Source organism: Monodon monoceros, unplaced genomic scaffold, assembly GCF_005190385.1.
Source record: "Monodon monoceros isolate NGI ecotype Baffin Bay Population unplaced genomic scaffold, NGI_Narwhal_1 Super_Scaffold_20, whole genome shotgun sequence".
NCBI classification, from domain to species: domain Eukaryota; kingdom Metazoa; phylum Chordata; class Mammalia; order Artiodactyla; family Monodontidae; genus Monodon; species Monodon monoceros.
Window position 1 is genome coordinate 48,323,937 of NW_021703777.1, and position 25,776 is coordinate 48,349,712.

General features: G+C 39.5%; 1 protein-coding gene across 14 annotated transcripts in view; it reads left to right on the forward strand.

Annotated features, from left to right (window-relative positions):
- Nucleotides 1-25,776, forward strand: part of LOC114902613 (cytochrome c oxidase assembly protein COX18, mitochondrial) — a 168,617-nt gene that overhangs the window by 43,450 nt on the left and 99,391 nt on the right. For 10 of the 14 annotated variants that reach the window (XR_003795554.1, XM_029234975.1, XM_029234973.1 and 7 more), the window contains one exon: nucleotides 9,489-9,647. The exons of 2 other annotated variants lie outside the window; for them this stretch is intronic. The gene's annotated coding sequence lies outside the window, so the exon portion shown is untranslated. Of the gene's footprint in view, nucleotides 1-9,488; nucleotides 9,648-11,049; nucleotides 11,300-25,352; nucleotides 25,700-25,776 lie in introns of those variants that run through there. 2 more of the 14 variants (XM_029234972.1, XM_029234977.1) reach the window with 2 other exon arrangements.

Genomic DNA, 25,776 nt, shown 5'->3' on the forward strand with positions numbered 1-25,776 from the left:
GGCTGTGTTGGGTCTTCGTTGCTGCGTGCCAGCGGCGAGCGGGGGCCACTCTTTGCTGCAGTGCGTGGTCCTCTCACTGCGGTGACCTCTCCCGCTGCAGAGCACAGGCTCTAGGCACGTGGGCTTCAGTAGTTGTGGCACACGGGCTCAGTAGTTGTGGCTCTCGGGCTCTAGAGCTCAGGCCCAGCAGTTGTGGCGCACAGGCCTAGCTGCTCCGAGGCATGTGGGATCCTCCCAGGCCAGGGCTCCAACCCGCGTCCCCTGCATTGGCAGGCGGACTCTCAACCACTGCACCACCAGGGAAGCCCTGAAGCTTTTGACTTACAGTAGTGTTCCCTTACATAAGTGTAATCTTTAAACTGATTCCTTGTTTAGTACTTATAACACAAACCCTGTTATCACAACCTTAGCAGAAATTAAAGTACAAGAAAATATTTTCCCATGAATGTGTCTTCCCAAGACTACATTTTGTGTTTATTTTAGACATGTTTAGACATGTTTCTTCAGGTTCCTGTTTTATAAAAGCTCTGATGAATAACAGTGCTGCATATTCTTCCTGGCTGTTGGATATTGTCAAGAAAAAATATCTGAATTTACCACATTTATCTGTGGGAATTTGTATTCTTGATTTCAAGGGCCATTGTAGAGTTGGCTAGATATATTATGATTAGTTATTCAAATGCATCATATTCACCATGAAGTAATGAAATGAAGACTAGGTATGTTACACCAGATTAACAATTAATCTGTACACATGAAATATGGAGAAAGGGAATGGTACAATTTAACCTTTCATGACCTTAATTCTCAGAGATGTCCAGAACCAAAGTAGTAAAGCTACCTTGACTGTATTTACTGGAGTCTAGTTTTTTCAACATTCCTGTAGGGAGAAGTTGCTTTTTTCCACCTTGCAGAAGCATTCCTTCTCTGTTCCTTCTCTTTGGGACAGTTCCACTTTGTCCCAGCTCCATTTCCAGGCAAGTTCTACATGTTTCCTTTACTTCTCACTCTTGCTTTTATCCTTCATCTGTAGAGAATCAGTTGCCCATTTGCCAGAATCTTCTCTCATTTTAACTCTACTTTTTCCTTCCCCTACCACGAAGTAAGGACATTTGACTCAGCATTGTGGTATACCTTTATCTGGAATTTTAACTTCTCTCTATGCAAAGCATTATATTTCAATAGTGAGCTATAACTAGGGTTTAAATCAAACTGGCAAACAGTCTGTCATTTAATACACAGAATCATAGGATGAAAAGGTATAGAAGGGACTTTTGGAGAGTGTTTATCAGTATTTTGCCTTAATTTTCCAATAAGGGATTTCTAACACAGAGAAAAAGGAGCCTATTCACCAGATGTCTGGAGGTATAGAGATAGTTCGCCTCAGAATGAGCATAGTATGTCTTTGATCCTGCAACTTTGAAACTGACTCCAAGTTATATCTTTACTTATTTTCTAATAAATGTTCTAAATTACTTACCAATGAGTACAGTGGTCCCTATTTATCCTTCCCCTTTATGTAGCACTTAGTACATGTCCAATATAAAATATGTAGACTGGACAATTATATCCTATAGTAAATGAGTGAAGTGACACCATGAAATGTAAGGAGATTTGCTTAAGATCACCGTGGTAGAATCAGCAGAGAATTCAGGGCCAGTGACTTCCAGCCCAGTGGGTTTCCCATCAATCTCTGACAGATGTTTCAGCCTGATGTCTTTTCCACATGGGTTCCTGGAAACTAGGGCTTCTGGAAGTTAGGAAAATCTGGAACATGACTGACCCCATTTAACCTGGTTTCTGTGCTATTTAAGTAAACCTAGAAAACTGCTCTAAGAGTAATGTACCTCTACATATGCCTCTGACAGCAGCCTAGCTCAAAGGGGGAGTTGTGAGGATATGTGTGTGTGTGTGTGTTTGTGTGTGTGTGTGTGTGTGTGTGTATGAGACAGTGGATAAATGAGGGGTGAGTGGTAGTAGTGGGAGCAGTGGTGGGTAGCTTTCAACAGTAGATCGTCATATTTTCCCATTTCCTGAAACCACAGCTGTTTTCTGAAGCCCATTAGTCCGGTTTAGGCTTCAGGCGGCTGGAGGAAAGCATTATTTAGTGAGTGCTGTAGAAGTTGATTCTTGTGGAACCCATGAGAGTTAGATCTTGCTGTTGTGAAAATTTTCATAGGATTTTGAATTTTCAGAGACATTTTGTACTCTGCTTGTGAGCTTGATATAACTAGTCTAGTTCTCTGTCTCCCAGATAAAATCCATGGATAAAAAGAACTTCATCTCTTCCCTATGGAAGATACAAAATATATTTGAGTGACTGAATGGATAAATCTTTGTAAATGATCATTACTCAAATTTACATTGCCATTTTCATGAAAAAGGGGGAAATTTTGCTATTTTAAACTAAATTGAAGAGTAGAGGAAGGTAATACTATGTCCATTGAAAGACTATAACAGAAATAAAATGTACATACTCTAATCAGTCAAGCAGAAATAAGAGAAAACCTTTGTTGCTTCCTCTCATTGGTGAGATTAGAAAATTCTGACTCCTCTCTTTGGTCAGGTGAACTATTCCTGGTTATTAAGTGAATGCATTCACCAAACAATCACTTCACAGGACATCTTCTTGGTGCCAGCCACTCAGGTGAAAGTCGGGAATACAAAAATGACGCAGGTCATTTGAGTCCCAAGTTTCTTACAGTCCAGTGGAAAGACAACTGCATGAATAATTAACCAGAGTATAATTAACAAATTTTATGCTAGTGATATAAACCAGAAGAGGGATTGTGTTGATATTATCTTGGGATGTTAAGGAGGCTTTCACTGAGAAGATAAGTTGAAATGCAAGGACGTATAAACATTTTTTTCCAGTCATAGAAGGGGAAAAGGCATTGTAGAAGGAGGAAAGCAAAGGCCAGGCAATGGATGGATGTGGGAAAGTGCCATGTGTGATCTCTTGGGAAAATGAAAGGAGGCAAGGTAAGTGCAGGTCAGATTGAGAAGGACGTTCATGGCATGGCATGCCCATGTGGACATGGGAGCCAACCCAACTTTCAACCAAGAAATCACTGACTGGATAAGGGCTCTTTGAAATGACATCTCTGATAGGAGCTCATAGAATTGATTGGGTGGTGGGTGGTATGAGAAGATGGGAGAGAGGGGGTGCCATCTAACTCTGTAAGTCCTTTCTTCATACAGATTCAAAAAAATGTTGGTAAAAATACAGCCAGGTTTCAGAAAAGCTAATTATATCTCTGATTGGTGGCCAAGGCAACAGTAAATACAGATAAAAAGAAGTTGCACGCAATGAGAAAGAGAAGGGTAGTTCCAGGAATTGTGTGAGGAAAGAATAAAAAGCTCTTTAAAAGGAGACATTCAGAAAGCAATTTGTCTGACGTTGTAGGGATGTTGGAAGCAGTTAAAATATTATCTTTAGCCCAGTAGAGAGGAATGAGAGAGCACAGAGAAGGAATATCCATATTATGTATTTATTTATTCCACATGATTTAATTTAAATGAAAAAATATCTAGATAAGAAACTTAAAAAAAATAGACATACCCCCTGCCCCCACATACTCACACTCCTCAACTACCAGCATCCTGCACCAGAATGGTACATTTGTTAAACTGATGAACCTACATTGAAGTATTATTAGCACCCAAAGCCCATATTACAGTTTAGTCTTGGTGTTGTATCTTCTATGGGTTTGGACAAATGTGTGATGTCATGTATCCACCATTATAGTGTCTTATGGAATAGTTTCACTGCCCTAAAAATCCTCTGCACTTTTTAAAACTTTTTAATAATCAATTACATTTTTAAAGAAACATGTGATATACATGTTACATGTATATAAAAGATTAGAATTAAATTCAACAGCATGTTTTAAGAGTGCTGACTGTGCCTTATAGATTCAGATTTCCTGCTTGCTCACAGGGTGTACTACCATCCTTTCCTGTCATCTGGCCTTTTACTAGATTACTCCAGGCCCACTGGGCATGTTTCATTTCATCATTAGACCTAAATAATGGTGAAATAAGATTACTTGTGCCAGGAGACAGTTCCTTTTTTCATGAAAATTTACAATAAAATATGTGGGTGAAGAGGCTTCACTTAACTCCACCCAGGAGCAGTGAAATAAACATGTGAGGGACGTCTAAATAATTTCAACATGTCCATATTCCTGTTGGAAGAGGACAGTCATTTAGAGCGCCAGGTGCTCATATCACCCATACTTTCAGACCCTGCAGCAGTAGTGTGAATAAGTTAAGAAATTCCAGCACAACCAACTGCAGCAAAGCAGCTGCAGTAGGGTGGTGTGTGTGTTTAGTTATGAATGGGAGAAAAAGTAATTTTCATAGCATTCTTTAAATAGGAGTTCTAGTTCTGTCTGAAGATAGATGGACAACTGTAGGATTATAGATAAGATAGACCAAGTTCATGGATAGTTTTGGAAAATGAAAAGCTGATGTTTTAATAAAATCCAAAATTGGAGTATTAAAAAAGAGGAAAATGATTTGTGGGATGAAAGAATAATTCTAAGGATGCTTTTTCTTTTGTCCATTACCCCCACTTTCCTGTGAATTAAATGTGAGCACAGTTTTCTTCTTAAGAACATTGGAATGCCACGTTTTGAAATAATTTCCATTTTCTTATGGCATTTAAATAACATGTTTTGGATATACTTGAGAATGCAGGAAAGATTTGATTATATGGAAATTTATATCCAGGTATAAATCCAGTATGTTTACGTCTTTTGATTTTTGAAGCTGGTGGTGAGAGGGAGCACAGCATGTGGTGAATATGTGGATAGAGATGTGAAAAGATTTTTTTTTCTTTTAATATATTTATTTATTTTTGACTGCATTGGGTCTTCGTTGCTGCGCATGGGCTTCCTCTAGTTACAGCGAGCAGGGGATACTCTTCGTTGTGGTGCACGGGTTTCTCATTGTGGTGGCTTCTCTTGTGGTGGAGCACGGGCTCTAGGCACACGGGCTTCAGTAGTTGTGGCCCACGGGCTCAGTAGTTGTGGCTTGTGGGTTCTAGAGCACAGGCTCAGTAGTTGTGGCGCACGGGCTTAGTTGCTCCGCAGCATGTGGGATCTTCCCAAACCAGGGCTCGAACCCATGTCCCCTGCATTGGCAGGCGGATTCTTAACCACTGCACCACCAGGGAAGTCTCGAAAGGATTTCTTGGTCTGATGTGAGGCCAGTTTCTCCACTCCTCACCTTCCCCCACCATTTCTAGAGTTGTCTAGAATCCATCATAAATATGACTCCAGTGAAGCATGCAAAGCTCTCTTCTTCAGAGTATTGTTCACGGTGTCAATATGTATTCCATCCCTGAGATGCTTTTGTGTAAATAAGAAGTACTACTTTATCAAAATCAATATATGCAAGGGTGTAAACTAGATACCAAACCTTCAGATTTTCTTCATGACATATTACCAGTGCTAACTCTAGTTTATTATTTATGTAGCAAAACCATGTAGGAGTATGTGTGAGCGGCAGTAGACAAGGGTGGAGGAATATTCCTACTCACATCAAAGATGTTAGGATATCAGGGACTGTTATCAAAATTCCTTTTTGCAGAGGGTTCTCTAAGGCTTCTGGGAAAAGCCAACTAACTAAGTGGCCTACTGACTAACAGCAGAGAAGAGATTCATTGAATTGGACACTTGTGCTACGTGTATCTTTCTGAATATACGATATACTTAACAAAATTTACATTAAGAAAGAGTGGGAAGAGTATTTAGGGATTAACAGGTACCCAGGCCACTGGCATTAGGGCATTTAAACAGTAAAGAGAGACAGATACTGACTGCTGGTTTCTGGTGAAAATATCACCTCTAGGTAGGAAATTCACCTGGAGATAGCTGACAACTGGGCCTAAAACTTGGAATACGGTTTGATTGTTATGGGGGAGAAATGTTTTTGAGAATGTCAGTTAAAAAACATTCTTCAGTGTAGCTATGGGGGAATGTGTCCCACGTTCCATCAGGGAGGGGACCATAAAAATTGAACTAGCAATCTGTACTTTAGTTGTCAAACAAATACTTGTATACTTGCAGGTGGATGCTTGTGTGATGGAAAGAGAAATTCATCAAAGGTGAGATATGAGAATTTGTTAAAAAGTGGGCCAGCAGTGGTACAAGCAAGGCTGCTGGAAGAAAGAGTGGAAGTAACAGTAGCAGTAACAGAATTGGTTGGAGACTATAATCCAAGGAGAAAATGACCCCTGACCCCTCCAGGACTCAGTGAGACAGGGAAGTGTTAGGGATTTGAAATCTCAGAGCTTACTATTCAAACACAACTAGGATTCTTACCTATTCACTTGATCGTCCCTATAACTTCCTCCTTCCTACGCTAGCCCTCCTCTTATAAGTGACCTGGAGAAACAGGGGTGTATTCTAATTGCCATTTTAATTGTCATCATATCTTGATTGTTTCCTAAACTGGAATGATTTCGGGAAATAAGCTTTATATTTTAAATTAAAATAACTACAGTGTGCAGGGTGGACTTGATTTAAAATATGTATGTGTGTAAGTTTAAATATATAAGTATATTTAATCCTATCTTGTGGCAGTACTTAATTCACAGATAATAAGCAACTGATTTATTTAGGGCATTGTGCTAAGTGTCGAGTAGGGTACCAAGAAGTTAAGACCCAGTCTCACCTCTCAAATTTAGTGAGAGAACTGATAAACTATTAATCTGTTTGCAGGTTTTCAGTTCTAGGACTGAGTGGTGGTTTGTGTGATGAATTATTCAAGATAGGCTAACTGCTGTAAAAACAAAACAACTCCTACACTGAGCAGTTTACATGTCATACATTTTTGCAGTTCATTAGGGGTGAAGGGTCTAGTCCACGCAGTAATTTAGAGCCCTAGGTTCCTTCTTTTCCATGCCTCTGTATCATGTAAGGTATTGGAGTCCTCCCTTAGATTCTCTGCATCTGGGCTTCAGTTAGGGGCCAGGCCTGGAAGATTTTTTTAGGCACTACATCTGGAGGTGGGTGAATGTCACTTCTGCTACATTTTAATGGCCACATAACCCACTGACTAAAAGGTGGTCTGAGAATTGAAGTCTTTCTGTGTTCACAGAGGGAAACAAAGTGGAGTCTCAATGATATATATATATCTGTGCCATTGGAAGGAATCTCTCAGGCTGACCTTTTCTAATTTCTGGGAGCTTAAATGGGATTTGCTCATCAGTCATTAAATTTCCCACCTTTTAGTAGGAAATGGAAGCATGGAAGACAATGGACACTTATCAGTTGCCTACTGTATACATATATGATCTCAATTGGCCCTCAAACAATCTACTTCAATGGGCATGATTCTAGATAACATACGTAGTTGCTGAGGCTGGGAGAGGTTAGGCAGCTTGCTCGAAGACACTTAAGAGATTGATGGAATAAGTATAGGTCCATGTGTCTGTTTCCAAGGCATTTACTCTTTCATTATCTCTGAAGTAGGAAGTTGGGCTCAGGATGAACAAATATTTGTTGGATGAATGAAAAGATAAAAGAATTAAGTTATGCGAAAAGATAAAAGTAAGCAGTTCAGAAAATAATTCAAGAAACACTTGTGGGGTTTAATAATGAAAAAAAGACAGAAAAAAGTAAAATATGTGTGCTTAGAATGATAAGAAATAGGTGCTCAGCACTTAGCTGTAGTCCCACTCTGAACGTAGGGAACAGTTAGTAGTTCTTTTGTTTTTGAACCATTCATTCATTCAACAACCATTTACTGAAAGCCAACCACGTATACATAAGATACAGGGATACAGAAGACATAGTTCTTTCCCTCATGAAGCAAGCTTACACACACGGGATATGAATAACCATTCGTTTTTTTTTTTTAATTAATTCATTTACTTTTGGCTGCGTTGGGTCTTCGTTGCTGCGTGCGGTCTTTCTCTAGTTGCAGTGAGTGGGGGCTACTCTTTGTTGCAGTGCACGGACTTCTCATTGTGGTGGCTTCTCTTGTTGCAGAGCACAGGATCTAGGCGCGCGGGCTTCAGTAGTTGTGGCACGTGGGCTCAATAGTTGTGGCTCGCGGGCTCCAGAGCACAGGCTCAGTAGTTGTGGCTCACGGGCTTTGTTGCTCCGCAGTGTGTGGGATCTTCCCAGACCGGGGATCGAACCCGTGTATCCAGCATTGGCAGGTGGATCCTTAACCACCGCACCTCCAGGGAAGTCCCTGAATAACCACTCTTTTTTTTTTTGCAGTACGGGGACCTCTCACTGTTGTGGCCTCTCCCGTTGCGGAGCACAGGCTCCAGACGCGCAGGCTCAGCGGCCATGGCTCACGGCCCTAGCCGCTCCGCGGCATGTGGGATCTTCCCAGACTGGGGCACGAACCCATGTCCACTGCATCGGCAGGCGGACTCTCAACCACTGCGCCACCAGGGAAGCCCATGAATAACCACTCTTGTATAGCTTTCTTTGGATTTGGGCAGCCCTTTCTCTGCATGCTGTAGTTGAACCTGCCGAATGATAGTTTTGTTCTCTCCAGGTAGAGGAAGAACTCCTTCTAAAGCAGGGAAGAGGAAGTACAGTAATAAGAAAATTGTTTCTTATTACTGAAGCCTTCCAACCACCGGTCTGCTTTTCTAGAAATTGTTGGATGGCTTTTCCCAGACACAGAGGGGAGCTCAACATTTAACTGTAGTATCCGAAAGCTTCTTTGGAGCAGTGTGATTAAATAGGTTCTTAAAGGTTGAGGACCTTTTCAGCTCTGCAAAATCAGCCTCCATCATGCTTATGTGTATCCTTCTTAACTAAATGTGGTGATTTTGCACTTCCTAAATTGATCTATCATAGAAAGATCCCAACATCTGGCGATATGAAGAGGAAATGTCAGGTGACGGGCAAGACTTTTTCACTAATCCTGCAGCTACTGAGTCCCTGAGTGAAAACCCTGCCAGTAAAATACAGCATTGTAAAAGAATCATGATTATTTCTTTAAAAAGAAGATTCTAATTATAATTTTAACACATATTGAGGTGCTAAAGTAATCTATAATGCAATTATTTTTAAGTCAGATTAAGTTAAATATATTCAAAAGCTGATGTAGATAACCTCTCTCGATACATACCATCTCTTTCTGAAGTTCTCTGATGTCAGTTTAGAAAAGCACCTTTCTCCTGTTGAAGTGTTAATCAGATGTACTTAATTTTTCTGTCACTTGAAAAAAGTATTAAATCACATCAATATTTCTTGAATTTTTCCTTCCAGATTACTCACTTTGATCTTTTTATATGGTTAAATTAAATTTGCTTTTTCAGTTATTCAACAATATATCATCCAGTATTTTCTATATATCAGGCCCTGTACTAGGTGATTAGGAATAATCTGTGAACCAGCTGGAAAAAGTCCCCGTCTTTGACCTTGGCTCTAGCAGAGGGAGATGGACAATAAACACTAACAAATTATGTGGTAAACGCTAACTGTAACAAGTTATGTGGTTTATGTTTTTAGGGTGGGTCTCCTTGAGAAGGTGACTTTAGAGCGAAAACTTGAAGATGAGGGAGCAACCCTGTGTACACCTTGAGAAAGAGGCTTCCAGACAGCAGGAGCGCTCTTTGCAAAGGCCCTGAGGCAGGGGCATGCTTGGCATATTTGAGGAACAGTGAGGAGGTGAGTGCCTGGAGCAGAGAGGAGGGGAGGGGAGCTCAGAGTGGTAAAGTGGGCCAGATGGCAGGGGCGGTGAAGGCCACTGTAAAGATCTATGCTTTTGTTCTGAAGGAAATACGAAGGTTTTTGACCATAATGGGAACATGATCTTTCCCTCTGTCTTCCTCTGTTCTAATGCTCCTTTGCTGTTGGACATTTTTGTAATATTTATAATGGTGTTATTAGTAGTCTAATCACGAATAAATTCAAATTTTTATCTTGTATCTGTTGCCTACAGAATGCAAAATCAGATACTGCTACAGCTTAGTTATGTAAACAGACAATTTTCTTTGTAGATTCCAAGTGGTCAGGAGATTTCTCCATTCTGTTGGCTGACTGCTTGTGACCCAGTCGGTCCAAATATCAACCTGGTTGTACATTTACAGAGTGCAGATTTTAGTAACCAATCTTGCAGTGAAGCAATATTTACATATTTTATATTTTATAACTTACCTGATTCTACTTCTTCTAGATGGATCTCTGAACATTTACATTTTAATAAACTTCCCCAGATGAAAGCTTTCTCCATGTACGCAGTGACTCCCTTACGTGTTTGAAAATACGAGGAAGCTTCTATTTTATAGTTTACACGCACTGCCCTGCTGTGGTTGAAGGGTGGTACCCTTCACATGCTATGACAGAGTGTTCTGTATTTTCCAGTTAGGTTCGGAGGGTGTTTTTAGGTCTTGCCCCAGGCCCATAGCCTGGAGAGGTTGTTGTCCAGGTTGCCCAGGTCACCTCAGGGTAATGGCCAGGTAGTAATGTGTGTGAACTCATGGAGTGATGTGCTTCTGATTTCAAGCACTGGGTCCACCTGAGGAGAAAAGTTGTGGTTATTGAAGAGTCTTCACACAGATTTGACAGCTTCATACTGTTTCACATAGAAACCTTGAGAATGGAATAAGATGTATCTGAGTTTGATCATCATTGCATATAAAAAGTGTAAGCAATCTTTAAAATTCCTAGAAGATAGCATAGGATAATAAGTTTAAGATCCCCTTTTTTTTTTGGTCCCAAATATGTTTTTATTTTTAACACTCAGGCCTTTCTCCTTTGTGTCAGCTCTCTTAGAAAACAACCAACCATTACTTTTCAGAGTCAGTAATTTAAATTGCATACTCTTCTCAAACCAATTTCTGTCAACATTAAATTGCTTCCTTCAGCCCAAGAAAAAGAATGCTTTAGTACACAAATATTTTAGGACTCAAAATAATCTTTTTGAAATGTGAAATATCATTAGCAAATGAAAGGCAGGATAACCATAATCATTAGCACTACTTTAATTAGCTATTATTTGTATTTGCTGTTTTGTACTATATTGAAGAATTACAGCTATTTCATGGTCATTCTTCATTTTCATTCAAAGCTTGAATATTGAAAGAATCATTAAAATGCCTTCTTAAGGGCATCCCTGGTGGCGCAGTGGTTGAGAGTCCGCCTGCCAATGCAGGGGACACGGGTTCGTGCCCCGGTCCGGGAAGATCCCACATGCCGCGGAGCGGCTGTGCCCCTGAGTCGTGGCCGCTGAGCCTGCGCGCCCGGAGCCTGTGCTCCGCAACGGGAGAGGCCACAACAGTGAGAAGCCCGCGTACCGCAAAAAAAAAACAAAAAAAAAATGCCTTCTTAATTTCTTTGCCAATTTAGAGACATCATGACTCATATTTAAAAGTTCACTGCTTTGTTTATGAAATTTAGATTTGTTTACATATCTGAGACTTCCAAACCAGTGAAGTACCACGCTCAGCTGGAACTTAGCACTCCTCATTTTCTGTTCAATAAGTTTACGATCTTGATGTAGGGAAAGGTTTCTTAAACAACACACACACATGTTCTGGAGAATTTAATGAACACCCTGGACGTTCTTCACGAGCTTCCTAAATTTTGTTTACAATATGAGGGAGCTTATGGATGTTAAAAACTATTGAAGTAGGTGTCTCAGAATGAAGGCACTAAACAGGATCCTCTAATGATAAGATCTTAAAAGTAAAATATATCAGTCAGGATAGCTTAAAGTATGTCTCAGTAACAAGCAAAGCCAAAAATTTCAATGGTCTAAGACTACAAAGGTTATTTTTTACTCACACTACATTTTCATTGTGAGTCAGCTGGAGGTCTCTAATGCAAGTCACCCTCCCTCTGGGATCAAAGTTGAAATAGCAGCTAGAATGTGGAAGGTTGCTAGTTGCTCTTTGGGGTCTCAGCAGTAATTCAGCATTCTTCCTGGAAGTGACATACATCATGTCTGCCCACAACTCTTTGGTTAGAACTAGTTATTTGGCCCTACCCAAGCAGAATGGGTCTGAGAAGTGCAATTGTATCACATACCTGGAAGGGGGAACTGGAGCATTTCAGGAACAACACTGCTGACTGCTATATGGGACCACTCCTACCTCAATTAGGAAGTGATTATGTACTTTCTGAAATCCTACTTCTCCTTCCTACACACAGTGCCTTTAAAATCCTTCTCTACCTTCTAACACAATATCTTTCTTCCTATGAAGGGAATATATAAACTAATTTTTTAAAATTATCATAACTATGAATTGACATAAAAGTCACGGATGAATTTCACATCAAATTCTTATTCAGTTGTATGTGGTGGTGGACAATTAGGACATTAAGTATACAGTAACTGGTCAGAGGAGAAGTCTATTTGATAGCAGGAAGGAAAGGTATCAAGTTTAGTTATAGACTGGACCAGTTGGTGGCTAGTATGCTCTGGTTCAGTTCCTGTTTACAGCTAGTATACATTCTGATTTGGTGAATACATCCATTCTGATGTATTTTTCATGCCATGTCTGCTTTAAATACTTTGAATATCATCTCTGGTTAGTAGAAATAAATGAGTTAAATTAATGAATTCAGGAGAAGAGACAGGTCAGCAGGATCTTATGAAGATATAGATGAAACATATGTCAGAGGAATTATGAAATATTTTACCTTCTTATGTCTATAAAATTGAGATGAGTCAAGAGCATAGTTGGAATTTGATCAGTTAGAATAGAGGATCCAACTGAGACTGAACTTATGCACTACTGGTTGCCCTGGCAACAGGGCCCCCTTCCCATGCTAGAAATAGGGTGAGTGAAGTAAGAATTGGAGATAGAGAAATATGTGTTCAAGTCACCTCCTACTTCTGGGAAAGTTAGGGGAGGAGTTTGCTAAAGGCAAAGATGAGGTCATGAAAGGGAAAGGATTTCAATTAAAAAAAAAAAATTAAGTATCCCTGAGCTTGAAAGCTTCTGGGTATAGCACTGCACATAGCAATGTTTCTTTCCTGACTCTGGTTGAAGGCGGGCTAGGTAGTAAATCACGTGGTTGCATATCTACATTATCTCTTCCATCATAGCCCAGAAAAAGCACTGGACTGGGAAATTGTGACCTGTGTAAATTGGCTTAGACTGGAGCCATTTGCTATGTGGATTGCTCTGCCTGCTCTTACTGTTATCCAGGAAGTTCTCATTTGCCTAGAAGGGTCAAGAGGGAGTCAAGACAGGCTTGCCCATCATATACCCAGAGAAAACCATAATTCAAAAAGACACATGCACCCCAATGTTCATTGCAGCACTATTTACAATAGCCAGGTCATGGAAGCAACCTAAATGCCCATTGACAGACGAATGGATAAAGAAGATGTGGTACATATATACAATGGAATATTACTCAGCCATAAAAAGGAACGAAATTGGGTCATTTGTAGAGACGTGGATGAATCTAGAGACTGCCATACAGAGTGAAGTAAGTCAGAAAGAGAAAAACACATATCGTATATTAATGCATATATGTGGAACCTAGAAAAATGGTACAGATGAACCAGTTTGTAGGGCAGAAATAGAGACACAGATGTAGGGAACAAACGTATGGACACCAAGGGGAGAAAGTGACAGGGGTGTTGGTGTTGGTGTGATGAATTGGGAGATTGGGATTGACATATATACACTAATATGTATAAAATGGATAACTAATAAGAACCTGCTGTATAAAAAAATAAATTCAAAAACGATTTATTAAAAAAAAAAAAAAAGGCTTGCCCACATTTTCTTTGAATTTAGTTTACTTTGTTTGTAATGTTGCCCTTAGGTGCATTTTATTCTTGCTAAATACTTTTCACATTTTGAAAAAAGAATTTTTGTGTTAAAGAGGCATATTTGGGGGCAACATATTCTAGTTTCCTTTGTGGATTGCCTATAGTCCCTGTAAAAACCTAAGAAAAAGGGTGAGAGAAACCTCAGTTGGCTCATCATACAGGTCAGAGGCACAGGAGCAATCCTTGAATCTTCCATAGGATTCAGCCTTCTCACCAAGACTAAGGGCTCCATCAAGGCTCCAAGATAGTGAGATGATTTTGATTCCTTAGCCTTGTCTTCTGTGCACATATAATTTTCTAGGCACTTAGCAGGACTAAAGTTATGATTTTCATGGGTATTTGGCACTGTTGATTTAATTTACCCCCTTCCTCCATAAAAAGTATTGAAAATTATGTTTTATGTTGGTATAAAGATAAATATTATATTTTAAGATACTTTTTTGACCTATAAGTTTATTTTCCTTCTGCTTCTAAAATAAATTAAAATATTTTCATGAGCTTCTAAACCTATTGTGGACCCTAGGCATGGGGTTACTGCTGGGTCTAATGGGTAAGTTGGTCCTGAACCTCTAGGGATGGCTGTGGTTATGGAAGGAGTTTGAGGATTCAGGAATTCTGGTCCAACGAACTGTGATCTTTTATCACTAACAATTTCAGCTTGAGAAGAGTCTAAAGCAAGGATCAAGCCTCCATAACTTGTTAAAAAATTATCTGAGTAGGGAAGTAAGTGTTTTTGTTGGTGGTGTTCATCTTTTATCCCACAGTTGCTTTTTATGCAGTGAAAGGCAGAAAAGGCAATGAATTTGCCTTCTGCCAAAGTATAACCACAAGGATTAAATAGGAAGACTTGGGAAGCAATGCATGAGCCAAAGACTTTTCTTACCTCCACCACTGCAACATGGAATATTTTAATTGACTGACTGATTGAATCACGTATAATGTGCTCTCTGTGTGGTGCTAGGGTCATGGTGAGCAAAACAGACATGCTCCTTGATCTTGGGGGTATGTAGTCCTGGGTTGGGGGGCAGGTGGGGAGGATAGGAGAGAGATGAGTGACCAAGCAATTATAATATAGAATGTTATACTCTATCGAAGGAGAAAGTGACAGTTCTGAGAAAGCTTATGGGAAGAGCACTTAACACAGATTTGCAAGGCACAGGGACAAATAAATTTTTACAGATGAAGTGAAATCACAATTGAAGACTATAGGGTAAGTAGGAGTTAGCAAATGATGAAAATAAGAAGGAAGAGGAGGAGAAAGAAGAGGAGAAGGAGGAAGAGGAGGAGGAGTGGGGAAGGAGAAGAAGGAGGGGAGGATGGGAAGATCTCAAGAGGCCAGAAGAGAACTTAAAGGGTGGGTGGGAGGCAAGGAGGGGCACAGGGGAGAAACAGGGTGCATTAGAGGAACCTCAAGGAGTTTGGTATGGATGGAGCATAGAGCAAGTGGAGGAAAAAGAGGAGAAGCTAGAGAGTAGGGCAGAAGCCGTGGAGGCAGGGTCTTGAAAGTCATGATGAAAGTTCCAACTTTAGTATAAAAGCAGGGAGCCATGAAGAGTTTTAAGCAGTGTGGAGTGACATGTTTGTGTTTGCATTTAAGAAACATCATCCTGATTACAGGATAGATTGGAAAGAGAAGGGTATGTGTGGGGGGAGAGGGAGAGATAAGAATCCATTGCCATATTAATCCAGGCAGAGAAGATGGTGATGACTTGAGCTATACTAGTGGCAGTGGCTATGCAGAAAAACAGATGTGTCTGAAAGATACCTACCTAGGAGCTCTCATTGACAAGACTTGTGATAGACTGTGGAAGCTGAGAGAGAGGCTAATTATACCCTGGTTTGGGGTGAATACAATTTATTCATGGTACCATTCAACCAAAGGGAGGGAGTAGGAAGAGAATTGAAATAAAAATCACAGGGAAGATCTTCTTTGCAGATTAATAATGAATTCAGCCTGTTCTCACCTGGGTATGATAATCCTGTAAATCTGATGCCCAGTTTGACCTCTGTTATGACCACATTCATGGGAGCACCACGTTGTACAAACAGTTACTTTCTTCTTGTCTTCCTCCTCTTCCCTTTACCCTATAACCATACCATTTTTTGCCCCAACTCCCATCCCTTCCTAGAAGAAACCACCCCAGAATGCCAATCTCATGGTAGGACTGTTTCAGCAGGAGACTCAGGCAAGACCAGCAGCCTCTGGTCACACCTTGCTTTGGCTACTGGGTAAAAAGCCTAGACAAGAATGTGCTGTAGTTTATTTGGGCATCACTTGATTTTTGAATTGGCTAAGGAACACCGTCGCCTTAGCAATTGGCAGAGAAAAGCAGATTGTTACTAAATTTTCACCATTCAACCCTTGAAGCTGCCAAACTTGCCTCAGCCTGGACTAGAGGTGATTCCATCTCAGGTTAAATTTGGGGAAAAGAATCCTAGAGTGGTGAGTAGGTGGGTGGAAGTTTAAGGTGCAAGTCCTATCAGACGTTTTCTCTGAAGATGGTGTTCTTCTTTGAAAAAGATTTTTGTTTCTTTTTGGTTTTTTGTTTCTCATTCTCCCCCTCCTTCCCCCTTTCTCAACTCCCTCTCCTCTTCCTCTTCCTCCTTGTTCTTCAACCCCCATCTCCTCTAACTGCTAAGTCTTGCAGTCCACAGAGGTTAGCATGGCAAGTGTGATGAAGGCAGTCAGAAAGATGAAACAACAGAGTGTTTGGTGTGCCAGGCACTGGGCATGAGCTTTAAAGGAAGAATACCTTCCCCGTCCACTGGTGAATAGTGAGGATGTTTTACTGTCTATTCACCTTTTTTTTTGGGGGGGGGAGGTGGTATTAGAAAAGGTTGGGTGGGAAAGTTGGGTTGGACTGGGAAAAGGAAAGAAGAACTGCAAAAGTGTTTTTCTGTAGAACAGCCGAGGTCTTTGTACTCTATCTTTTGTTTGGTTTAGTTTTCATGGGCCCATCCTTTAAATACATACAAGCTAGGTGTCAGAAGGATGGAAACGTCATTTGGAATAACGATAGGAGCTGTACATGACTTCATGGGAAGAATATTGCTCAGGGGAGACAAGTGGGAAACTTACATAGATGTGGGAGGTTGACACGTTGTTCACTTTCCAGAGGAGGCTTGGTGGGGGACAGCAGGCCAAATGCTGGTAAAATGTTCTGAAAGGCAAACCTTACATGGCCTGAGCATTTGGAATTTTTTTGTTGGCTTCTTTCTGTTGCCTCATTTTCCAACTCCTTCTTGGGCTTAGGAAAGCTCTCTTCATTTTCTTGTAGGTTGTTAATTCCTTAATATGTAAGCCTTTGTCTCATTGACTAAATCCAAGCCAAAGAGGAGCAAATGAGAAATTTATGGTCTCACAGTTCTATGAAAATTGGAGTTATGCTACTAAAAGCCAAAGAACTTAGCAGAAGTTAGGAGAGAGGCCTGGAACAGATCCTTCTCTAGCACCTTTGGAGGACGTGTGGTCCTGCTGACACCTTGATCTCAAACTTCTAGCCTCCAGAACTGCGGGACAATAAATTTTTGTTTTTTTAGCCATTCATTTTGTGGTACTTTGTTATGGCAGCCCTAGGAAACTAATACACACCATCTAAAACCTTTAACAAAGTAAGTGCCAGAATCTATGCTTCAAGTGTATTCTCTCTCTGTCTCTTTTGCAAACTTTTTTTTTTTCTATAGCACGAAGATAGCTAGCTCACAGATGGAGTCTGTTTGCAGTATTGTTACAAGTGGTTATGTTTCTATGTCCTTTCTGTATATGTGGTTGAGGTGAGCTTTGCTGATTTATGTGAATCTAAGTGTTTCAAAATAGACCTCAACATGAGCTCTGGATGAATATGTCCTTTATTTTTGATAGTTCTTAAAAATATTTGAAAAAAACACATTTACATTTTTAGATGGATTTCAAGGACAATTAAATATTTCCTACATGTAAATAACTGTTAGAATGAGTGAAATTGGACAACCTCAGGTAAGTCATTTATCTCTCTGAGTCATGCTTATATTTTAAACAATGATGGTAACGTTTCCTGCTTATATCAAAGGGTTGCTTTAAAAAAGCAAACTAAAGAGTGTGAAAGGCCTTTATGAACTGTAAAATACCATACAGTCTTGTTGACATTCACCAACTATATGATTTTTGCTTTATTTATAATTTTCACTATGCATTTTTTTAAATGAATTTGAGCTATCTTATAATGAAATACACAAACTCTAAGATGATTAAAATAGAAAATAAAACCATCTAGGGGAAAGGGAACACAAATGTACCCCAAATTCTAAGCTAGAATAGTGTGGTAAAGACTGCCTTAGCAAACAGCTAGACTACAATTCCCAGCCTTCTTTGCAGTTAGAGTGGCTATGTGATTTGGTTCTAGCCAGTGAGTCCTACTGAATGGAAGTGATCTGTGCCAGTTCCAGACCTGACTCATAAAGCCTCCATGCTTCTCATGCCATAACCCATTCACAAAGGATGAAATGGTGATGTGAAGACCAGCGTGAGCTTGGAAGCCATGCATTGAATATGGCAGAGTTTTGTTAGCCTAGAATGACTGTTAGGAGCAGATCCTATCTTTCCTCCGCAAGGTACTCAAAGCACCTGCCCTCGGCTGCCATCTGAGCATGTAATGAACCTCTGCTGTCCGTACATTTTGAGTCTGCTTGTTAAAGAAGTTTAGTCTATCCTAATACATACAGTTACTGTATTTGAGTATTAAATTTAGCATTCAAAATTTATGAATCGGGCTTCCCTGGTGGCGCAGCGGTTGAGAGTCTGCCTGCTGATGCAGGGGACACAGGTTTCTGTCCCGGTCCGGGAAGATCCCACATGCCGCGGAGCGGCTAGGCCCGTGAGCCATGGCCGCTGAGCCTGCGCGTCCGGAGCCTGTGCTCCGCAATGGGAGAGGCCACAACAGTGAGAGGCCCGCGTACCGCAAAAAAAAAAAAAAAAAAAATTTCTGAATCACAGATTTCTACGACCAGAAGACACTTTAGAGACCTAGCCCAGTCCACTCATTTTTCAAGTTACCATCTCTCTCTGTTTCAAATCCTCCAGTGTCTCCAGATTGCCTTCATAATTAAATTCAAAATCCTTAACATGGTTCACAACACATGTTCTCATTTCTCCCTACTTCTCCTTCTTGTTTCTTGCCACTCTTTTCTTGCAGATCCTTCTCCAATTAAACAGAAAAACTTGCCTTTCCTCTTTCTCATTTCTATGCTTCTTGCTTTCCTTGGACTGCTCTTTGTCTTCTTCTTGAATATTATGAGATTATCTTAACTGTCACATCCTCTTGAAACCTTTTCCTAACTCCCCATCTCCTGACTGGTTAGATGCCCCTCTTATATTTTCCCACAGCACTCCATGTGAACAATTCTCATAACACGTACTTTGCTCCATTATAAGCATCGGTTTGATTTAGGGACTTGTTGACTAGGTTAGAGTTCATTGATGGCAGAAGACTTTCTCTGAGACATTTTGTCTCCCAAATTTCTAGCGTAGTACTTGGAATGTTTTCAAATTAGTGAACAACTTATTTCAGCAAATATTTATCAAGTGCTTCCCATGTGTCAGGCACTTTGTTAAGTGCTGGGGATCCAAGGACAACCAAAAATTGACAAGGCTCAGTTGTAATTGGAGAATACAGTCTAGTGAGGGAGACAGATATGAATCAAATAATCACACGAACAAAAATACAACCTTGATAAGTGCTGTGCATATACATATTTTAGCTACTAGTTCCTTTCCAGTCTGACTTCCCAGCACTTGAGCAGAAGAACTTTATGATTTGGCACTCAAAATTATTGCAGTTTCAGAACATGCAAAATTATTGAATCCCATAATTAATAATCATAACTATTACGTTTGAGCCCCTATTGTGGGTGAGGCGCTGTGCTAAACACTTTGAAAGGATTAGCACATTAAGATCTCATTGAATCCTCATGAAAATCCTATCAGTTATAGACTACTATTGTAGAGAAATGAATTTATATTTAGGGTCTGCAGACCAAATTCAGAATTAGAACCATCCATGTAAAAGTGTAGTCAGGCACAGATTGAGGAATTGGTTTTCAGGTATGTCTCAGACCCAAGTTCTGATCGAACACCCAGGGTTATCTGGGAATTGACCTACAACTCACCTTTCTTCACAGAGGGAATTAAAAAGTGGGATGCTTCTTAGATCTGGTGAAACTTCACTCTAAATCAGTAGTATCATTGGCGTCTGTGTATTCCTGTGATCACCTGGGGAGGCCTGGAAAAGTATCAATACCTCCACCTGAGGATTTACTGCATGCTTCCTTCTTCCCTCACTCCCTACCTCTCTCTCTCCTTTCCTTCCTTCTTTCCTTCGTCCCTCCCTCCTCTCTCTCCCTCTCTCTCTCTCTCTCTTTCTTTCCCTTTTCCACCATTTCCTGCTTCCACACAATTATCCCCATTTTTCAGATGGGAAAGTTGGGACTTAGAGGGATTGTGTTACAGGGATAATAAGTGATAAATCTAGAGATGTGATGTTATTTGCCTAAATTCAGTTAGGAAAAATAAAGCTCTGTTTTCATACATATGAAAATAGATGACTTATAGAGATAAGAAAAAATTATAGGTTTATAATTTCAGCTATCTGAAAAAAGGAAGCACTCAAGTTTTTCAGGTCATACACTTTTGGCCTTTAATTATAGAAGGAATTGTTTGAAATTTTATTATTCACTCATTCATTCACTCACTCATTCACATATGAGAGTGAAAATGTTCCATAGAACATTGTCCTTACTCTGGAGGAAAAAGAAACAGATATACAAACAAATATAGGAAGGAGGTGGCATTTGATCTGGTCCCTTTAGTTTAGGTAAAAATCCATGGAACTGAGAGAGAGAGTGAGAAAGAGTATAAACTACGTAGAAGTACAGAGTGTAAACAAGCTTGGAAGTATTACTGGGCATGTAGGGAAAGAGCAAAGAGCTGAGTATGCTTGTTATAGAGGGTGCTGGGAGAGTGGTGTGGATGAGAGTGGCTGGGGGACCAGATCATGGAAGTCTTTATAGGCTACAACTAGAAGTTCAGATATTATCTTATATAAAATATAAAATGTGAGGTTGAGCATCCCTGGTGGCACAGTGGTTGAGAGTTCGCCTGCCGATGCAGGGGACACGGGTTCGTGCCCCGGTCCGGGAAGATCCCACGTGCCGCGGAGCGGCTGGGCCCGTGAGCCATGGCCGCTGAGCCTGCGCGTCCGGAGCCTGTGCTCCGCAATGGGAGAGGCCACAACAGTGAGAGGCCCGCGTACCGCAAAAAAAAAAAAAAAAAAAAGTGAGCTTAGTGAAGACATTGGGACAGGGAAAAGACATAATCAGGTTGGTGTTTTCAAATGGTAGTGGTGGAGATAGAAAAGAGGGATTGCTTTGAGAAGGATCTTTTCAAGGTAAATTTAAGGGATAGAATCTATATGTCCTGATGGCAAACGTAATTTAGGTGAGATGAAGGGATAGAGCTGTGCTTTCCAATAGGACAGCCACACATGGCTATTTAAATTAATCAACATTAAATGCAGTAAAAATTTATTTCCTCAGTCATACTAGCCACATTTCAAGTGCGCTGTAGCTACAAGTGGTTAGTATTACCATATTGGACAGCATAGACACAGAGTATTTCCATCATCACACAATGTTCTGGATAGCACCAGACTAGAGAATTACTCTGTGAACAGTGAATGACAGTGGTACTTATCAAAATAGGGAATATAAGAGAAAGAGAAAGTTTGAAAGAAAAAGAAAAGGACTTGGACACAGTGAGTTTGAGGTGCTATCGGGCAGTCAGCTGAAGATGTCAAACATGCTACTAGAAATTAGGTCTGTGCTCAAGATGGAGGCAAGGGTTAGAGAGAGACATTTGAGTCTTCACTTTATAAGTACTAGCTGAAGACATGGAAATGAGTATGAGAAGAGGACCAGGAATACCCCATAGTTCTCCTCCATTTAAAGAGGAGTAGAGGAATAGTGGTACAGTATGAAAAGTAATCCAAGGAGGAGGAATCTGAAAAGCCAGAGAAGAATTCTGAGAGAGTGATAATCCTAAAGTCAATAATGACAAATCAGGCAAAGATGTCCAAAGCCTTAGAGCATCCAAATAGGATTGGTTACAAAAAAACTCCTTTGGCTTTAGAGGTCAGGAAGTTAGTAGTAGTTTTGCCTGGAGAGGTTTCAGTGAGTGGTGCTAGAAGAAGCTTAATTGCGGCAGAGCCAGGACATTGGTGTGTATGGGTAAGTGGGGGTGGGGTGGGGGGTGGGGGGGTATAAGAGAGCTCTCCCTCCTTTTTGAAGTTTGGCTGTGAGGGTGACAAATAGAGGTTATTAGCTGGAGGGACAAGAAAGAATAAGGGAAAGTTTTTATTTTTTAGAAAATGTGAAACTTGAAATTTCTTTACCTGCAAAAAGATGAGTGGGTGGAATGGAAAAGACTTAAATGAGCTTGGAGTGAAGGTATACTTACTGAGCCAAGTGTCAGAGATAGTGGAAGAAAAGGTGGGTGAACCTTGGAAAGGGAAAGATTCTTCTGTTTCTCAGAGCCAGGATGGAAGGAGAGAATGATTAATATCTGAGGGTTGAGGTAGAGAAGTTTGGAACTGTTAACCTCTTAGTTTTATATATATTGTTTTCAACTCTGATTTATAGACAGTACAAAAACATTATATATATGAATAATGTTGAACCTTGATAACATCCAAAAGCATGTAACCAGCATGTAACTTAATTCACATAATTTTGCAGTGTGGAAAACTAATGAGGTCTAAATAGACAATATTCCAGACAGGAATGACTTGATAGTACATTCGTTAGACTACCTCTTCATATGTCAGTGTTTTAATTGGACTTCTGTAGAGCAGGTTAATAATCAGCTGAACCTTGAATTTTGTGGTTAACTTAGATCCAAGGAAGACTAAGTAAATAACTAAATCTACACTTGGACACGTCATAATTAAACTGCATAACACTAAAGACAGAACATAAAAGAAAACCTGAAACACTAACAGGGAGGAAAAAGCATTATCTACAAAGGTAGATAATTAGGTTAGATTTGCAACAGACTTCACAGTGGCAACAATGGAGGATAGAAGAAAAAAGGAAAATATTTTTCAAGAAAACAGTTGACAATCTAGTATACCCAACTAAACTATAATTTAAGGGCAAAGGTAAAATGAAGACATTTAACAATAATCTTGAAAGAATTTACTAGTTATTCATTCTCACTGAAAAAAATTACTCAAGGACACACTTTATTTTTTTTCCTGTATTTACGTTTATTGATTCAATCCTTTAATCATTTATTCAACACATAGTTACTACATGCCAGGTTCTGTTCCAAGCACTAGAAATACAGCAATGAACAAAACAAAATCCCTGCCTGAATGGAGTGTAGTTCACCTACTGCAACTACTAGTGTAGTTAACAGTACTGAGCATTTGGCCAGGTAGCAGTTTCAAAAATAAAGAAAATGGGTAACATGGGGTGTGGTCATCTACAAACAGTGGCATTATTAACATCCTGCCTGGGAGAAGCAAAAGAAATGAGAGATAGGGAAGAGCAGACAATAGAGGGTCTTGGTGCTAAGCCACAGAGTTTGAATTTCATTCTGTAATAGGTAAGAGAAGGACACACTTTAAAGGAATTAAAACATTGAGAGTAGAAGGAAGGAATGAGAAGCAAGAAGCGATGTGACAAAAAGAAATTGGTAAATATAAGAATATCTAAATAATCACTGACTCTGTAAAATAATAAAAGTAATGCTGACTACTTTGAAGGTAAAACACAATTGGAGATAAAATACCAGACAATAATAATGTGTAAAATAGAATATGATTGGAATGAAAAATGCTGAAAACCTTTTATTATTCAGGAGGAAGAGATAAATTGTTTTAGATTTTAAGTCAAATTATGCATGTGGAAATTATAAGGGTAACCACTAAAGTTATAGCAATGGAATAAATAAATTCAAATAGTTCAAAATCTGAAAACAAAAAAATAAAACTTAAGCCAAGCAACAGAAAAAGAATTGCAGACAATTTTTCACATTGTGGCAACTAGCTCTTTTTTATTTTAATTAAAAAATTTCTCACTATCAATTATGAATGATTTTGAGTGTATGGGCTGAGGGAAAAGGGAGAATATTCCTCTATGCCTACTATGTGCCAATCAACATAGTGCTAAATGTTAGTGTTATGTAGTGTTAGTTTGGTGGTGAAATGATCATATGCATAGAAATTCCAACAGAGTTAACAGAAGACTATTAGCACTATAAAGAGAACTTAGGAAAGTTTTGGGGACAAGACCAACTTGTAAAAGTCAATAATATTTTCCTATACCAGCAACTATCAACCAGAAAATATAATTGAAATAAGATGCTATGTATAATATCAATCAAAATGAATATATTTCTAGGAAAAAACCTAAAAAAGAAAGCCAATATCTTTGTGGAGGAATATTTAAAACTCTGTTAAAGACATAAGAAAAGTTTTGAATAAATAGGCCAATTTAATGTAGTAAAGATGTCAGTTTTCCTCAAATGAATCTATAAATGCAATACAATTCCAGTCAAAATTCCATCTATATTTTCTGAAAAACTTGAAAAACTCTTCTAAAATTTGTTTGGGAAAATGAAAATCCATTTATAGGTAAGCCACAATTGAAAAAGAAGAGAAAAGACAAAGTTTATTATATGAGATATTAAGACATTTGGCAATTATATGGTTTAAAAAACACATAATTGGTTATGGAACAGACAAATAGATCAGTGGAATAGAATAAAGACTCAGAAATTAGACTGTATATATGGGAGACTTACACAGCTGACAGATAAAGTGACATATTAGAAAATGAAAGCACAGATCATTTTTGTGGCATTGGGAAAATTTTCACTCGAAGAGAAATTTGGATCCCTACTTTACACTGTATACAGAGGCAATTCTGCATGAGTTAAAGACATCATTGTGAAAGTTAAATCTTATAAATCTAATAGAAAAATATTCATACAAAAAGGTCAACAACATCAACAAAAAAAAAGACAAGAAACCCAGGGGAAAAAATGGGTTGGCAATATGTAAAGGCAATGTAGAGAGGGAAGTCTGAATGGCTAACAAGTTCATAAAGAGAGTCCTCAAATGCTGTAATCAGAGAAATTAAATTAAACATTGAGGCACCATGTTAAAGCTATCAGAATACAAACATTAGAAATGCACATGCAAAGTGTTGGTCAGGATATGTAGTGATAAATACTATGTTCTCTTATGGGTCTGTGAAGTGGCATGTTCATTGTTGTTACACCCTGTGGCCTAGCGTATTCTTGGGTATTTGTCCCAGAGAATTACTTGCATATATCTGTGAAGATACATATAATGTTAAAATATGAAATAATATGTGTTAGAGCTCATGAAAGTATGAAATATTTGAAGAGAGGAGAAAGTAGGGCAAGTTGGTCAAATGCTAGTAAACTTGTTATCCTCTCCTTTGGGTTTGAGTCTTGAGGGATGCCCATAAAGCCATCTGGATAGGTATGAGGGAATCACGAAGTGTCTGGTTTATTTGTACAGGTCTTTATGCAAAGCTTTGCTTTTGGCTTGAGCCACATCTAACATGGTGAGAGAAGGAAAGAAACACGAGTAGAGAATGGTGTCTAGAGAAATGAACCAGAGGTACTGTGCCTGGTTCCACAGTGCAGAAGATACGAAGGCAATGAAAGGACTGGAGACTGGACTCAGGACAAAGAGGCAGCAACATGTGGGGACTTGCTAAGAACAAACCAACGGCTGTGTCCACTGACTTCACTAGCAGTGACCAGCCACATTTCAGTAGACGTCATCATAAAATACCCAGGGGCCAAACCATATCCAGCTACATCACAAACCCAGGTACCAAGAAAAGGCATAAAGACCTACAGGTGAGGAATGTAAGCCCGCTTTCCTCTAGGGGTTAAAATCACATGATTTCCCTTATACTTTCAGACATTGGAGAGGA